Source organism: Perca fluviatilis, chromosome 1, assembly GCF_010015445.1.
Source record: "Perca fluviatilis chromosome 1, GENO_Pfluv_1.0, whole genome shotgun sequence".
NCBI classification, from domain to species: domain Eukaryota; kingdom Metazoa; phylum Chordata; class Actinopteri; order Perciformes; family Percidae; genus Perca; species Perca fluviatilis.
The window spans coordinates 28470634-28488695 of NC_053112.1; the positions used below are offsets into that span (position 1 = coordinate 28470634).

General features: G+C 38.1%; 1 long non-coding RNA gene across 1 annotated transcript; it reads right to left on the reverse strand.

Annotated features, from left to right (window-relative positions):
- Positions 1-1239: 1239 nt before the first annotated feature.
- On the reverse strand, positions 1240-16307 carry LOC120575005. Its single transcript, XR_005641943.1, has 3 exons — positions 16236-16307; positions 5209-5290; positions 1240-2143 (listed from the first exon to the last, which is right to left on the reverse strand). It is a non-coding gene; the product is annotated as an uncharacterized LOC120575005 (long non-coding RNA).
- Between the last annotated feature and the right edge of the window lie 1755 nt (positions 16308-18062).

Here is an 18062-nt window from a genome sequence, read left to right on the forward strand (position 1 = left end):
GGCAAAGGTTTAGGACAAGGTTACTTCTTGTGATTTGCTTAATCAGGTCCATAGACACCCACTTGATAAAGATTGTCAGAATAAAGAATCTGACCTCTCAAGCTTACGCTCTGAAATATTAATTATGTAACTCCTTATTCACCAAAGAGTGCAATTGAAGCAGTGTATTCTTTTTTAAAGAACTTTAAAAACCCTAATCCTAATACATATTTGTTTACTTACTTTGGTAAAAACATCTTTTCTTGGAGGTAGGGCTAAACAACTTGATGTAAATATCTAATTAATACAATAATCACAAAATTAACTATGTTTACCAACAGCAGAGTAAATCTGCATTGACAGGTGTTATTATAGGAGGTTAGTGCCCGTCACTGGCTTAAACATTCATTTGCGTCAGCTTAACCATGTTAATTATGTAAGTTTTAATAAAAATGTGACTCTTTTGATATTGCAAACTGCACCATTTAAATTTTTAAAAATACATTTTCGATTTAAAAATGAGTAATCATTCACCTTTACACATGAGGCATTGTGATATTCTACAAAATGACTGCAAAACAAAAAGCAAAACAAATTTTCTATTTATTATTATTATTATTATTATTATTACTACAAGTAGTAATGGTAGTTGATCAAATAATGTTCTGTGCTAATTTTAATTATGTAGTCTGGTAAAAGAATAATTTCTGTATGTTACCTTCCGCCCTCTATTGTGCCCTGTGGCCATGCTTTAACTATTGTGTGTGTGTGTGTGTGTGTGTGTGTGTGTGTGCGTGCGTGCGTGCGTGCCTAAGTGTGTGTGTGTGTGTGTGACAGACACCATTAATACACACCATTAATCACACTTTGAAAATAATTTGCTTCGGATTCCATAGGATACATTTGTAATTTTCATGAGCTTAAGCATACTTAGTATGCCCCCAAACTCGATCCATTTCTCCAGCCATCCATGCATTCAATTAGGAGGAATCCTCTGCAAAGCCAGGTAGGCTTTTCTATCAGTACATGCCTCTCCTAAAGGCATTTAGGAAACCTTGTAATCTACGCGTAATTGGTGACAACTTGCCCATGTTCTTATGCACAATAAAGAAAATGCTGTGTATATGCTATGGAAATGTGCACCTCATATACATATATTTTTAGGCAGAGATACTGTAGGTGTGATGAAAAATATTGAAATACACAATCAAAGTGAATCAAAAAGAACTGCGTCTGTAAACAAACCTGCTCCTGGTGTTACATGGTTTCATATATTTGAATCAGTACAGACATACAATATCTTTTATAGCTCTCCTGTTTTAACCAAATAGATCGTCATTACATCTCACTTAACACACACTTAAAAAGAGCAAACCCCATGCACTTTTAGTCTGGCAAGGAAAGACTACATGTACTCAACAAGCTAAAAGATCTGCATCTGCAAAGTTCTGCATTTGTTACCCTAAAACAAATTTTAAAACCACTTGGTTTCAAATAAATATCATTTAGAGTTTCAAGCCATGTCTAAAAAAAAAAAGAACAATTATCTTTGCAGCAACATTGCACCTGAAATTAATTTTCACATTGCTCATTTTCAGAATTCGAAATGGCAGCACTACGGAAAACATGTCATGTTTTATCACAACAGCATAGACAGATGAGTTGGCAAAATTCTAATTAAATGAGTATTCTACAAACCTGGGGAAACCTTCACTTGCTGCAAATGATGCACTCTGTATTTTCTATTTAAACAAACGTTGGGTTTTGATAATGTGCTTACCCCCAAGAGTGTCGTAATTTGTCAAGGTGAGGAGCTTTTCACAAGGCTTGATGAAGAGCTCCATTAGTTGTTGAGGTTTGTGGAAGGGAAAGGAGAGGGGGCTGGAGCAGAGAATTCAACCGAAGAGTAGGACAAATAATTGTTGGAAACAGTTTTCATTCATCAAGTTATGAAGCCCGAGGAGACAGGGCCACAGTGATGAGAGGTGGGAGGGAGGAGGAGGGGGGTCAGTCGAGGAATTAATTGCAGAGGGGAAAGTATTACGGGTTTGTGAGCTGAGGGAGAAGGGATGAAAGAGATGAGGTGGTAGCAAGGCTCAGGATGGACCAGGGAGGTCAGGCATGATCACTTTAGGAGAGAAAGCATAGAGTCCTGGCTTTCTTTCTAAAGAAAAGATGATAATGGTTACAAATTAACACATTTCAAACACATTTTACAAATTGTTTTTTTACTCATGAATAGTGCTTATTTTAGCATAAAGAGGCTTGATGTAAGTAAGTAGTGTTATTAACTCTTGATGTACTAAATGAGTGATAAAGAGTAACTCTAAACTAGATTTTTGGAAGAAGGAAAAACATAGCTGCACTGGTCTCAATAGGTTATAAGCTATAACAAGTCTCTTGAATCTCTGACCAGCGCCAACATCACAGCTGTGTTCACAGCCAGCAGTGATGTACAAAGGCCACATGTAAATACATGTGATCTGTATCTGGATACATTATATCTGTAATGCCATCTGATACACGGGCATTTGCATTTATATCTGAAACTAATAATTGTTCATATTTTGTTATTTTTGCCTGCATTATGATCGGATCTCAATATGCAAATTGGTTGGGCAGGGCTGGCAGGCTGGGCAACAAACATGTCACGTCCCATGTCGATGGAAGCGATGGCATAGAAGGGCTTCATTCATTTTTAAATCACTTTTTTCAAGGGAAGACTTGCTAGCTACTGCTACAGTACTTTTGTTGCGCTTGTTTGAGTTAGCAGGTAAGAGGCGAAGTTAGGGGACCTTTCAATTGATTTTCTTTAGAATATGGTCACAAAGCACGCACTGTATTTAGACCTGGTTGAAATCCGACCACAATGACATCTGACCGCATTCCTATCACAATGCTGTCTGTGTGTATTTACACATTGCATTAATATTTCCTTATCCAGGTAAGATATACATGCTGTAGAAAAAGCATGTTGTCACCACTGATTATCAGGGCGAGCCAGGAAATTAGACTGGGTGAGGTTCCTCTTTACTGTCCATTTGTCAGGAGCAATGGAAAAAAAGGATAATAGAGAAGAAAAACAATAGATGATATACAAGCCTCTAAGTGCTTCTTGAAACTTTGGGCTTGTTCTCAATTTCAATCAATTAAATATGGAAATTTGTGGTCCATGACTCAGTGCTGGCCTAGTCTGAAGGAGAAATTCAATTACACATAGCTGCCATCATCTTGGCCTTCATTTAACTGTCATCATGCAGTTTCACGGGAGAAGTTCAAACATTTCACCTCTGCTGATTGATAGCTGGTAGTAGGGTGACTTAAATTGCTGTTCTCACCTCAGTTATAAAACAAGCCACCTCAGCAGATAGTAATTGCTCTGTGCTCTAAGGTTCATCAAAGCATTAAGTTATTGGCTAGATTAAAGTTATTAGTCACACAGAGGGGAAACTGAGCGGTAAGGATCCCTCTCCATTTTTGGAATGTGAATAAAGACTGCAAAAGGACATTACCGGTCCTTAATGCCAAATTAACTGTGAGCTCTGCAGTGAGAATATCAGGGCTGCTGGCACAAATCCTGCTGTTTGTTTCATGATAAACTAAATACAACAATAAAAAAGAAAAACTACCAGAAGGACTTATTATGCAGTCAGGTACCTCCTGATGAAAAGCTGTTAATACACTATGACATTTACAATTACATTTTTATGATAACTTGGTTATTAAAGGGTCAGTTCACCCAAACTGCCAACTGTCTTTCTTGCAGGAAGAGGCAAAGTGGGAGCACAAAACATAATTTTATGCAGCAACAAAGATGGTGTTCACACTTAATATAAAATATTTCTCTATAAAAACTCTATGAGGTAGTGTTAATTTTGTCACCTTTTTTCAATCTTTTTTTGTTAGTCAAGTTTTAGTTGACTAAAAGTCTTGTTATATTAGTCTAGTTTTAGTCAAAAAAAAACTCATATCTTAGTCAAAACATGTTAGTCCTTTTTTACATAACAAATTATTTCTGATAACCATTTCAGTCAAGTAGTGTTTCAAGCATCTGAAATATTGGTTAAATGTCATAATTACCTGACAAAGTACAGTTTTTTTGTTGAATGCAACTTTGTTAAACGCGTATGGTTTTCTGATTTAAGAGACACATTCACAAATGATGAACTTGTTCTGAAGATATATTATTTCTTATATGCCACAACACCATAGCCAACTGAGGCCTGTACTACGAAGCAGGATTTGGCGTTAACGAGCTAACTTCAGGCTCAACCCAGGATTTTCTGTACTACGAAGGTGGATCAGTTGTTATCGGGTTCAATCACCGTGGTAACTCATGCTGAACACCTAACCTGGTCGGGAGCAGGTTAAGTTGGAGATCAGAGATCAACCGGTGTAAAAGCACCGCCTACTGACCAATGATAACGGCGTCACCGTTCTTAAAGAAGATTAGAGGGAGCTCGGTGCAGAGAGAGAGAGAGAGGAAGAGAGAGAGAGAGAGAGAATCGGCTCATAAAAGTTAAAACATTGAGAGACCAACAACCCCGTTAACAAGGGTTTATGAAATATAGCCTATATATTTTAATGGGAGGGAATTACATATCGGCTTCTTGAGCCGTGTGTCGCCAATGCGCACATCGGTTTGAATTATGTTTTTATATTTTTTATTTGCTCTCACGATCGCTTCCCACTGCCAGGGTCGCAACTGAAATAATAGGCTAAAGCAACGACTGTTTATGGAAAGCACAAGTGTAATTATGGTCAGATATTCCTGAATGATGAGGAAGTGATATTAATAAACGTTGTGATTTAAACATCTACAGCGTCGGCTATTTATGTATTTTTTGCCAGCTTTCCTCCTGTTTTAGGAAGCAGCGACTGTATTGCGTTTTCCCTGTAAAACCGTGTCTGTGTTCTTCATATTTATGGAGAAATAACATGCAGCTCTGGTAGATGTTTGCGATTGGTCATGCTGTGCAAACACCGCCTCTTTTATGTGAACGCGCGCGTCTCTAGATCGGGAAACCCTGAGTTGACTGAACTAGTTGATAACCAGCGTCGTAGTACAGGTTATCCGGGACCGCGGTTGTTAGGTTAGTTGAAGCCGGATTACTGAAAGAGATCCAGGACAAGTTGATCTTGCTTCGTAGTACAGGCCTCTGGTTGATTTACAGCGTAGATGCCTAAAATCAGCATTAGCTTATGAGACGTTAATTTAAGTTAACTTACCTGAATGTGTGGGGGATTAGCCTTTAGATGTCGCTTAAGGTTAGTGGTGTTTTTCCCCGATATTTTTTGTCCGCAGTGCTTCCTGTCAGTTATAATGACACATTCAGACTTTTTGTCAATATCATTGTCCGTAAAATGCGACTAAATGCAGCAACAGCACAAACTCATTCGGAATATTTTGAAGGTGTAACAGCTGTATATTCTATCTCATGATGAAAAAGTAGAGACGATTGTAGATGAAAATGAAGAGAGATTTTATCTTAGTTTTTAATTCATGCAAAACATTTTAGTCTCGTCGTTTTTCGTCAACAATAATGCATGTTAATTTAGTCTTAGCGTTTTTTGGACATTGGTGCAGTCTCGTCATCTTAGTCATGGAAAAAAAGGTTGTTGATGAACATATTTAGTCTTGTCTCGTCTGACGAAATTAACACTACTATGAGGCATATAGATTATCCCAAGTAGCTGAGTTATTGTATCTGTAAAGACAATATTTTTTCAAAAGTAATCTTCAAAAGATTTGAGGACCAGATAGCAAATGTCCTCTGACTTGGGTTACTTCTATCTTGCAAAATCAAATACAAATATTTGGCTGCATGACTACAGGTAATGTTCTTTCTGCTGTGCCTACACATGTGGGTGAACTTATTCTTGAAGCACATTTATATATACTTTGTAATAGACTATACTTGAAAGGGCAGACTAAAAACTGGCCCAGGCTCTTAAACACTTTATTAACTAATCAATATAAGATAGACATTACTAAATTCATGATTTCAGCATGTTGGTGGCCAGAGATTCTGGTGTGCTATGCTGTGTTAAGCTTTGAGCCACTAGTCTCAAGCAGTGGAGCGGACTACAGAGGGCTGGTAATCTCACTTCTTCCTAACTCCACACCTTATAAGGCCCAAACAACATTGTGATATCACTTGAGGCAATTAATCAGACTTTGTGCAGCTCCTTCTTGAGCCACAAAAGGCTTTATACAACATTTTTTAACATGTACAGTAGAACTCCTCAAGACCTGTAAACAGACTTAGATGAGTAAAATTAAAGCTCCCCTTTAAACTAAAACAGTAAAGTTCTAAACTAAGTCACAGATTACAAGTTACTCTATTTAAAAAATGTAATAGTATAACTTTTTCAATTACTTTATTAATGTAACTTTTACATTTAATTACTTTTTGATTATTTTTCTAAATTTCTAATGAATTTTTCAACTGTTAATTATTTTCAAATGTTTAAACCTGGCAGTGTTAACCTTACAGCAGTACTTAACAATGACAACTGTCAAACTGCTTTTAAAAGATTATAATTAAATTTTTGGATAGATAGATAGATAGATAGATAGATAGATAGATAGATAGATAGATAGATAGATACTGTATTGATCCCCAAGGGGAAATTCAAGGTCCCAGTAGCTTACAGACATCACACACAACATTCACATACATCACAAACAGGAGGATGAAAAAGAAAATCCACATGAATAGCATGGACAATAAAATAAAAAATACACATGAATGTACTAAGGGATGTATAAGCATGAGACGCTTGCAGTGACAGGGCAGGAACTGACCCTGTGATTCAGTATGTATAGTAAGATGCTCTATGAGAGTGTGTGTCATGGTAGTGCAAAATAGGTCAGCCACCATATGGACAGCCACCACAAAGTCAGATTAAAAAATCTCTTTTTAATATAAGATCATTCTGAGGTTACAGATTTAAAATCATAACAAAACAAAAAATTATAACAGCACACACATCACCAAATATGAAATAAAACAATTATTGAATTATGCAAATGTCCTATTCTATTTTTGTTCTATTCCTATAGCTACCTAGCATAGCTAACTTCTTATGCATGCTGATTAAATATAAACTACTGCATATGCACCAATAAAATATGGTGCTAAAATACATCTTCAATACACATTAGAAGCCCGGTATGTCACATGGAAGGTAGGCATATCTTCCCTACTTTATTTAATATGACTGCTTGTAGTTACTGTAAGCTAACTTAACTTATACCTGCAGATGTTTCCTGAGGTTGGATATCAACTCAATCTCAGATTTTTGTATTCATTGTAGGGATGGCGAAAACTAAAAATTTTCTTGACCGGTCACCGAGCCTCATTAACCAGTTGAAACCGGTTAACCGTTTAGTTTAAAATAGGCTACGCTATTTGAAATAACAACCATTTCGAGCCGCGCCTGCAATTTCTCAACTCTGTCGCATCTCTCTCTCACACACACACACACACACACACACACACACACTGCCCCGGCACCGCCCTTCCACTCACGTCACGTTTTTTAAATCCCCTACAGCGCGAAACAAGTCCCGCAAATGCGGCGCAGAGGAGCTTGTATGTAATTGGAGGACAAATGGCTCCTTAGTATCGAAATAGTTTGGGTACAAGCCAGGTGATCGCGTTTAAAATAAAGTCGTTTGTCTAGCGTTAGAAGCTCATTAGAAACACTGCCGCTGAGAGACGCCGCTTTAGTTTGTAGAGTGTAGTGCTAACAATAATAAAGAAAGATGATGATCATCATCACCTTATCTGTTCCAATATCTATAATTGACCGTTCGCAAAAGCCACGCCCCCTAGTTATTGTTACTACGCCCGTCAAACAATTGAGAACCAGACACATAGACATGGCGGACCAAATGATGCCTGTTTCTTGTAAAGTAACTAGCGTTACAGAAGGCTGTAGTCTTGCGCTTAAGTCCCGTGGGAATTCAGTTGTAGCAGGAAAAGGTAAACCGCAGTGTGCAGATCGGAGCATAGTGTGTGAAAAGTGAAGAGCGGAGGTGTTCACAAGGGAAGAAGCTTGGAGTAACTATGGAGCTAGAGCTAGCCTTCAGTAACGCTATTACTGTACAAGAAACAGGCATAATTTGGCCCGTTTCCATGTAGTTACATAGTCACTGATATGATCATAACCACTACAGTGCTCAAATACCTATTTTTGAGGAGGGAATAAACTTCAAAATTTCGCCGCGAAAGCATGAACTGTGCTCTGGAGGACATCCACCAGACCAGCGGCCGCCTATGGATTGTTGTCGGCCACGGCAGGCGAGGGAGGAAGTAGAAGGATGCCCGGTCGCGATATTACGAATCCCACTATGGCCACGCCAAGACCCGCCCTTCAATAGCATTCACACACTACTATTGGCCAGGCGTCCATGCTTACATGTACAGGTCCTATCCCCTGACCAATCCCCTAACTCTAACCTTAACCACTCGAGGTGAAATGCCTAACCCCAACCAATCAAGCTGCTTCATAGGGCGGGTCTTGGCGTGGCCATAGTGGGATTCGTAATTTTTCTGCCCGGTCGGGGCTGCTAGCCTGGCTAAGGAAACTACCACACAATTCGCCACTGCAGAGACTCATATTCACCAACGCCAGATGGATCGCACACAAAATGGATATATATATATATATATATATATATGCTACAAATACACATGGAACTGCTGCGTGATGATTATTACCGGAGCCTGGCTGAACACACTCACTCATCCCAGACGGCAGCTAGCAGCTAAGAGGGTAGGTGAATTTAAACAATGGCTAAGTTGCTAAACGCATCTTGTTGTCATGTAAGGGCCCTGTTCATGTTTCACATTTTAATTGCATTTTGTGTCTGTTAAGAGGCACAAAGGCACTCTTTATCCCCCAAAACTGCCGTTTTAGCTGAGTGGGAGCTCTCGGCATTAGCTGCAGCAGCTCCGTGTTGCTATAGCACCGATTCGGCTCGTTTTTTTTGCTATCGACAGTACTCCTATACATATAGCGGTCAAGATTAATGTAAAAATTGGAGTTCTCGTTTAATCAGTGTTCAAAAAGGACAACGTTTAGGTTGTTTGGGGTACGTTTGTACCATAGGCGCATCGTTTCACGATCTTGCTGAAATCGTAATGTTTGACGGGGGTCCTTCTCCTTAGTTACAGTTGCTGAGCTAGGATTGGACGAGGACCGTTCGAGGGCGGGGTTTTGCGAACGGTCAATTGCCTAATTTAGAGATAACTTTGACCAGTTAACGTTGAAACGGTCAACCACCGGTCAAACGGTCATCGGTTAACATCCCTAATTCATTGTATTGTAAATGTATGTATTGTAAATGTTTTTTTGTTTTTTTTTATATATTTCCAGCTCTGGAATGCATTTTTATCCATAGCCATAGTGGCAACTCTCAGACGGCTTGAGAGGCAAATAAACTGTCAAACAGGTGGCTGAAAATGTTCAGATGTAACCCCCAATGTAATCATGAACATTTTCATAGGTAACTGTTATTTAATAACAATTTTTTTCATTAACTGTAATGGATTACAGTTACCTTTATTTTGTAATTAAATTACGTAATGCTGTTACATGTAACTTAGTACTCCTCAACACTGACTATGTATTACTCTAAAGCAAAATTAACCGTCCAAGTATTGGAAGTCAGCAAACCCTCTTCACTGCACAAACTTTGGATCCTTTTAACTTGTTGAATGTGACCTGTATGTGAGTTACTGCACTTTCTTTTTTGATCATTAGCATTACTGACGCCCCAAATTTTTGTTTGTGGGCATTTAATTCACAAATCTTGCTGCTAAAAAATATCAGTGTACACATGTAGCCATGTCAGGTGATTTTAGTGAACACAGAATAGCTAAGAAATGAGAAAATGATACTACAGCGGTCAACACAGTGTAATCACAGGGCTGCACCATGGCAGAAAAAAATAATGGTTTGACATGAAGTTAGATGCCAAAATTTTTTTTAACACAATATTAAAATGTGCAGGCTCAGGAGATCTAAAAATCTGGCTCTTGTACTGCCTTTATTTCCCTCTATTTAAATGTCATATATTGTAATATATATGCAATATCTGTTCATGACTTGTACAATTGGCCAAGACCACATGTGAATTTAATTTGTCAAAAAGATTTTGAACATGAAAAACTTGTACTTGTGGTTCTTGCATGAGGCCTAATATTTTGATAAAGCATTATCCATCATTCTTTTCAAAACTATATCATACGTTACAGCAGTAGCCTAAACAGTGAGTTTATGGCATTTTTCTCATGTAAGTAATATTAGTGTACATTGTTGTGACCATCAGTGGTGTTAAACCTGAGGCCTCAGATTAAACTGACCTCTGGATACAAGACACACATGTGGCACATGTGCTCAGAGACAAAGAGCTCAGAGACAAAAGACAGGCCTACTTGCAAGAGCCCCAGCCTGGTGAGTTCACACCTCTATGCGAAAGTCCCAGCCAGAGGGGAAAGAGCCTCACCACTGGCAGGAAGTCAAAGAACTACAAGATTTTAGTCTTCACACTTTCAAGAGTTTCAAGTCTTCCTACTGGTTCAGCGGAATCATAAACACAGCATGAGGCCTTAACCTATAAATAGCCTTATCACAAAAAAATCCTTTGTATTCCATTGCAACTCACGTTGCTGAAAGGAGGCGCGCAAGCGCTTGTGCTAAACTTCTATTTTCTGGAGAAAGTGGATTTACTTTTGGTGGATCCTATGAAAATGCACCAGTGTTTTTCATATCTGTAGTGAGAAGGAAACAACGTTTGTCTTCTAAAAGTCGACTAAACTTTCCCCTTTTCTGCCTTTTTGGAGGGAAGTTTCTCCGTGGCCGCTGACGAGCGCCAGGGACCCGTTCTGTTTCATTTCTGTGGAAATCTATGGACAGAAACAAACGGACTGAACACACAGTAAGAAGGCTTAAGTCTGGGCAGAGATAAGAAGTGTGTTTTATTAATGAGCAAAAGTTATTGCTACTACTTGTTTGCCATTAATGTGATCTGATTTTAATGTGATCTAATTTTATCTTTGTTTTTAGCCGTAACGTTATGTCTGTTTTTGTGTTGAAAGCAACACCTAGCCAGACTCAGATTCCCTTGTGTTTACACTTACTTGGCCAATAAAGCAGTTTCTGATAAAAATCAATCACTGACTTATTTATTCTGTAATGGGTAAATGTCACTCAAGCACCTTCATATTTGTTTTAATGTTAGGAGAATACCATTAATAGTTCATTTGTTTGTATTTTTTGAGTGAATTGACGTTCATTTTGGGTAACAAGTGGATGCAACTATCACTAAGGCTAGCAAGCTCTCCAGCTATATAAGCTGTTATTTTTATGATTTTGATCATATATCTTGTGACTATACCTTCATTAAGGTCCTAAGGCGTAAGACAGTTGTTGTTGATTTGGTTAAATATACCAAATTGCTATTTTATTTAATGATTGTTGTTCAGACGGCTTAGCTAAGGTAGCTAATGCTGGCGGCATGTCTCTTGTTGCCACGGAGACATTCCGAGTGTTCATTCAGCAGTTTAATACTTTTTTTATAAGCATAATGCTATTATTAGCCACACATTATGAGTAACACATAAGCACCAGAAAGTAAGCAAAAGAACACTAACAAAATGTGAATCTAAACAATGACAATATACTTTACTCTAGTTAGTTATCACTGTTAGGGGAAAAGTCACACTGACGACGTAGCTACATAGTTCAGACGTCTTTAGATAGTGAAGGCATGTGTTTCACATGTTTGTAAGGCGACGTACTTAGTTTAGACGTCTTTAGTTGGCGTAAATTTGATGGGAATTCTAAACATACGCCGTCGCCACGTCGCCGCCGGAAAATGTTTCTACATGCACTCGCCACCTAGTCGCCGCTGGTCTCTCGTCTGCAATCCCTATTAAATCAATTCAAAATTCCACACGGTTTGGCGACGACGGGGAGGGTAGCCTGCTCCTTATCCTTCTCCCGGTTATCCTTTGAATGACACAATCCACTCGCCATAGAGCTAACACATGGCCTAGCATACAAGCTACGGGCTAAGCGTGCGCGTTGCTTACTGTACGTACACACCGCCACCGACTTGAGCTGCAAAGAAGCTCTGGCCGCCCTGTCGAGGACGCTTGTCAGAAAGTACGGGGAAGCTTATTGACGCTTTGGCCGCTCTGACGTGGCAGCATTCATCAATCATGTTCAACACACGATTGAAGAAAATGCCGATGCCGACAGATTTGACGCTCCTTGCAGCTGAGAGAAGCCAGCTTCCATTGAAAATTAATGACTTCCGGTATCTTTAGAAGCTCAAGTCGGCGGCGGTGTGTACGTACAGTTAGCAACCCCCTTGGCCTCTTCAACCCCTCCTGGTGCACCCAGCACCACTACCGCCCTCTTGAGGCTAAATAATTTTGTGCAGCTCACAGTAGTAGCCATTTTGATAGTCTTTGTGTTATATTATGGTTGTAATATTGTAAAAGGTATATACGTTTATTATTGAAGGATTATTGATTGGCTGTTGATAATTGTGACGTTAATAAATTCTATTATACTTAAATAGCAGTTGCTTGTGATTATTTGTGTACTTATTGTAATAACTGCTGGTTGAACACAGGTCTGTGCTCGAATTCACCCCTTCCTTTGTTTCCTTTTAAAGGATTACCACAGAAATGAGACTGTTCCACAGTTTGATTATTGGTCCCTGACTTGCAGGGTGGTGCCCCGTTTTGATTGTTTGTTGATTTGATAAAGTTATTAATAACCATATTCATAACTTTATTAATTGACAAAACATCTTTGATAATTTGCCAATGATCGAATCTGTACCCTACGAATTCCCAACAACATACAGTACTATGTTTTGTTTAGGAGCGTATGGATTTTGTGCATCCTACAAAAGGTTCTCCATACAAAGAGGATAAAATCTGTAATGCCTACATCAGGAACGCCACAGTGCTGGCACTATAGGGTTGTGTGCTTCGTGCCTGTGTGAAACACAATCCTGGGCTTACTTATCAGCCGATTTTACCAGTTTACGGCCCACAAACTGGAGGCCATTGTCTGTTACGTTTGTTTGTGCGTAAAGAACACACAACCCCATCATCCCTCGTTTAATCAAGGCAAACTGTTGGTGTCCAGAAAAATGAAAATGTACACTACATCTAACTGGGAAAAGGAGCATCTTAGATGCTTATAAACTGTGACCGTCCTGATTTAAACAGCATAACTGGTTACCTTGTTGCTGGCAAGAAAAAAAATAATTGAGACTTGATAATACCACAGCACACTGCTTCTCTAAGTGAGAGTTAACTAAAAAGACTTCAATAAAAAGAGGAGAAAAGGAAAAAAAAAAAGTGATATTTTAATTGCTTAAAAAAAGATGTAACAAGATCCTCCAACAAACCATTACAATAACCCTTTCCTAAAAGCATTCGTAAGCTTTGGTTACCTTGCAGACAAAGGTTGAACAAGCTTTGTCCCAAGCAGCGCAAGGACACATTTTACTGTTATTGATGAGAATATTAATCAAACGTCAAAAGGTTAATGAAGGCCAATAAATTAATTGATTTATCATTTTGAATGGGCTGTTTGATAGAGAACTCTGTGTATAGGACACTGACATTGTCCCTTTCATTTCAAAACAAGTGCAGCAGCTAAATTGATGGGTGATTAAGGTGGGACAAGATTGATGGTTTCACATCAGCAAAGATGAGCGTGACCATGTGAGGATTGTTTATAGGCACAAGAACCCTTTTGATTTGATTTAGCCTTAATCATGCTGCTTTGTAACACTCTTTTTAAAAAAGATCCCAAAAGATTAGAAGTGCTTAGTTATTATATACATTTTTAATGTAAACTGTGCACTGCGAAAGGACCCTAACTCACAGGTCAAAAAAAGAATATACATGACGAGGTTTTTGCACCTGGAAACTAGGAATTCATCTTATAAAAGGCAATGCCGATTTTTAGGATTAGCAGTAAATATGCAGAAAAAAATATTTGAATAAATGTATTTAATGTGTAATTAGGTGTATTTGTGTGCTTAGTGAAATTAATTAATTAAATATTTAATTTGTAATGATCTGTCCAAATAAAAAATGTATAGTGTATTAGCTAGCTATGTCCCTCAATATTGGTATCTGTCAATATAGAATCCAATCCACTACATATAGAATGACCTAATTGTTGATTAAACATGTATCTGACACCTAAAAACTACAGGAGCTGGTGTAGCCTTCTACATGTGACAAACCTTATTTTTCAATTTGTCTACTTCCAAATCACTCTCTAAATTCTGAAGGTCCTGGTTCAAAACTATTAAACATATGGTTCAATTGTTGATATATAGTAATTTGAACTTTAAAAAAACACTTGCAATTGTACAATGGTGTTGTAGAGTGGAGCTTATTTCCTCACAACAATCTCTGACTGAGACACGGGCTTGTAGAGAACACTTTCACCAGACAACAGCCAGGCTTAATTATGACCCTTCATCAAGTTACTCACAGGACACTGTAAAGTACAGTAAAGAAAGGATTGCCATTTGATCTTAATTTTAGCAGATACCAATATATAAATCAACCAATCCTGAGAGAAGGCTATACCATATACACAAAAGAGAGAGATGCCATGCTGAATGCATACACTAATCATGCATTGCATAAACGTCATGGTTGAGTGTTGAAAAAAGACTTTTGGCCAATGTGCTTACTTTGTTGCACTCTGTTATTCAAACTCAGACACCATCATTTATTTTTGATAGCACAACTTACACTTCAGATATCCATACTTATTTAACAAGAGGTGCCAGTAGGGGGCAGATGACTTTACCTTTACCAAAATCCAATAACTTGAATAAAACTTTAATATATAGAGCAAGTTCTTTGTGGAATAAAATCCCAAGTAGCATTCGTTTTATTACAGGAAAGGTATATTTTAAAAAGAAAGTCAAATCTTACCTTCATTTAAATTACTTATCATGAGGTTTCTGATTGTGTGGGGAAAAAATATCAGATTTTCATCTATTTCAATGTGAGCTACCTTAATGTTTGCCATGTAACATACTGTAATATATAACTACGTTTTCAAGACATTTTGCTTGGTTTGTTATTGTTTTCATTTAATTTTAATTGTAATTTTTCTTCTTTATTTATTTTTTTGATTTATTTTTTTATTTTCAGTATATGTTATGAAATGTTTTAATATTGTCTGATTAAATGTTGTTTTGGAGCCCAGGAAGACTAGCTGGTCGTCTAGGCGTCAGCTAATGGGGATCCTTATAATAAATACAAATACAAATAATCATGACGCAGCCAGTATGGAAAACGATGGAAAAAATCATATATCTATAACATAAAGTAAAGCTATTTGTTGACTTTGTTAAATGCAGCTGCCTTACAGTAACTTCACCGCAACACATCTGAAGTCACCGGTTAGCTTGTCACTCGAGTGAAGCAGTGGAGGCACCATCGTCACTTCTACGATGTAGTTCATGATTAGGCAACGTGGGCTTTGTTCAAATATATTTAATCAAAATAAGTTTTCTTTCACATCCATTCAAACAAGATCTTTCTTTTTTTTTAAAGGAAGCCCTACATGACCCTGGGTATCACAGCAACAATTCTAATTCAAAAACAAATGACTTCCTTTGATCCTTGCAAACTTCCCCTCCCCCTCTATTTTCTCTAGACCCTCCATTTGTAAAGTGTAAACTTTGGCAAAAAAAAAAAATGTAATCATATTGTCAACAGTGCTGCTGAATAGTTCATTTCCTACCTATCAATCCCCTCCTGTGGTGCAACAGAGCAATATTGTCCTGTCTACATTCCAACCAAGACAAACCTGACAGTCTTATCCCAAAATAGACATCCTGTTGCAAATGTGCAAAGGATATGTAACAAATACATTCGTATATCCATTTAGTCTATCTCACAACATATAAAAATCACAACATATCACAGTGTATTAGTGCTTACAACTAAAGTGCATCATCATGTCAACACCTCTCTGACAAACACACCTTTGATAATTACCGGAGAAAATTCTGCACCACTCTGGTGGGATGATGGATCACAATATGCATCCTTCAAGGCAATTATACCTTTGTAGCACATGTAATTAAGTCAGGAAATTTAATGTAGCGAATTAATTATGATTAATGGAGCAAATTTGAATGGGCAGATTAAGTGCAGTGTTTTAATGCTCTCATATTTTACCTTCTTTAATAAGGGCCATCTTAGTCTGAACGTACTTGCTGCCGCTCACCACACATCAGTCTTTGGAGACCTGAAGGAGACGGGAGAGAGATGGTGCAGTTGACAACCCTGCCAGGAGCTTAATTTAATACTCATATTTTCTGGGTATTGTCAGAGTTTGGACAAACAATTATGTGCGATTGGACCAGTGGAACCAGGTGTGGATGTTGAAAACCAGGCAAGTATCCAAAACGCCCTTTGCAGCAAATTAGGGGTGGGGAAAAAAAAGTTGATACAGCATAGTATTGCAATATTTTCCTAGGCAATACTGTATCGATACACAGACGCCAAGTATCAATCTATTATTATATATGTGTTGGTCAGTTTGTCTGCTTGACAACAGAGAAATTGATCTTTTAAGATAAAACAGATGTTGACAAAGTTTTCCTTTGGGGACATACTTTAAAATTTGGAAATATTTGAAGTTGGAAAAAAGGTAATACATTGCAATATATCGCAGAATATTGCAATATGTTTAAAATCGCAATAATATCGTATCATGACATAAGTATCGTGATGATATGGTTGCTGTTTAGAAATAAACATAAGAATTGTGGGAGCCACCATGGCATACAGCTCAGTGAAATGGTGAATTAAAAAAATCTACGAGCTGGTTATCTGTAACTTACAATGATGATTTTACAATGTTTTGCCATCTCAAATATTTACAATTTACTTGTTTGAAACAATGAGGATAATAATGGCGAAGACATCAACAAGTAATAATAAACTGCGGCAGAGAACCTAAACACCTGTTTAAATGTACAGTAAAATACATTAACCTATATATAGAGGGGAAAGCCTTTTGTGGAAAAAGTTCCTCATCATGGCAGCACATTACCCCAACCCTCATCCACCTTCACTGGCTCCCAATTAAGTCCTGCATCAAATATAAATCCTCCTTCTCACCTACAAATCCCTCCATGCCCTGGCCCCACTGTACCTCTCCGATCTCCTCCATTCATACAACCCACCCCGAAACCTCAGACGCTGGCCTGCTCTCCATTCCCCACACCAGACTCTGTACCTTCGGAGACAGAGCCTTTAGTGTTGCAGCCCCATCCCTCTGGAACAGCCTCCCTGCAGATATTCGGAATGCTACATCCCTGGACATTTAAAAAAAAACTCCTGAAACACCACTTGTTCACCACAGCCTACAACCTCCCTTAGTATAGCCGCTCTAATTCTGTGTAGTGTCCTTGGGTTTCATGAAAGGCGCTATATAAATAAAAGTTATTATTATTATAAAATGGCGAAGTGGAAATGGAGAAGTGATAACAGATTCAAGGTAGAAGCAAACCTCTAAAGGTTAGCAGGCATTTAAAAGCCTCAATCGATGTTGTCCTTTGGTCCAAAACTACATCAGGCAGCTTTACGGTAGAACTGAAACATACGGTAGTCACATTTTAGAGCTTACATGGGCTTTTAAACAAGTACTAGCATCTTACGAGAGCCTGACCAATACTGGATTTTAGTTAACGGATCTGATAATGATGAAACACTAACTGTGACATGTTTCCCTTAAATTTTGTAACCAAAATATATATCAAGCTGGGCATTTAGCAGCTGAAAAATGACCTTGTCAGTGCTCTCTGGTGGACAAATTTTGTAACAGACACACTGTGTTTTTTTAACCACCTCATTTTAAGTGATACAAGCTCTTTTCTTTGTTATAGTTCAAACTCTGGAAGCAGGGTTCTGTTAGTCTTGCTTTGCCAGACTCCACAGCGCTGTGTCTGGAGTATGGTCTGGCTACACCACTTATTGATTCTCGGATAGGGGAAAAAA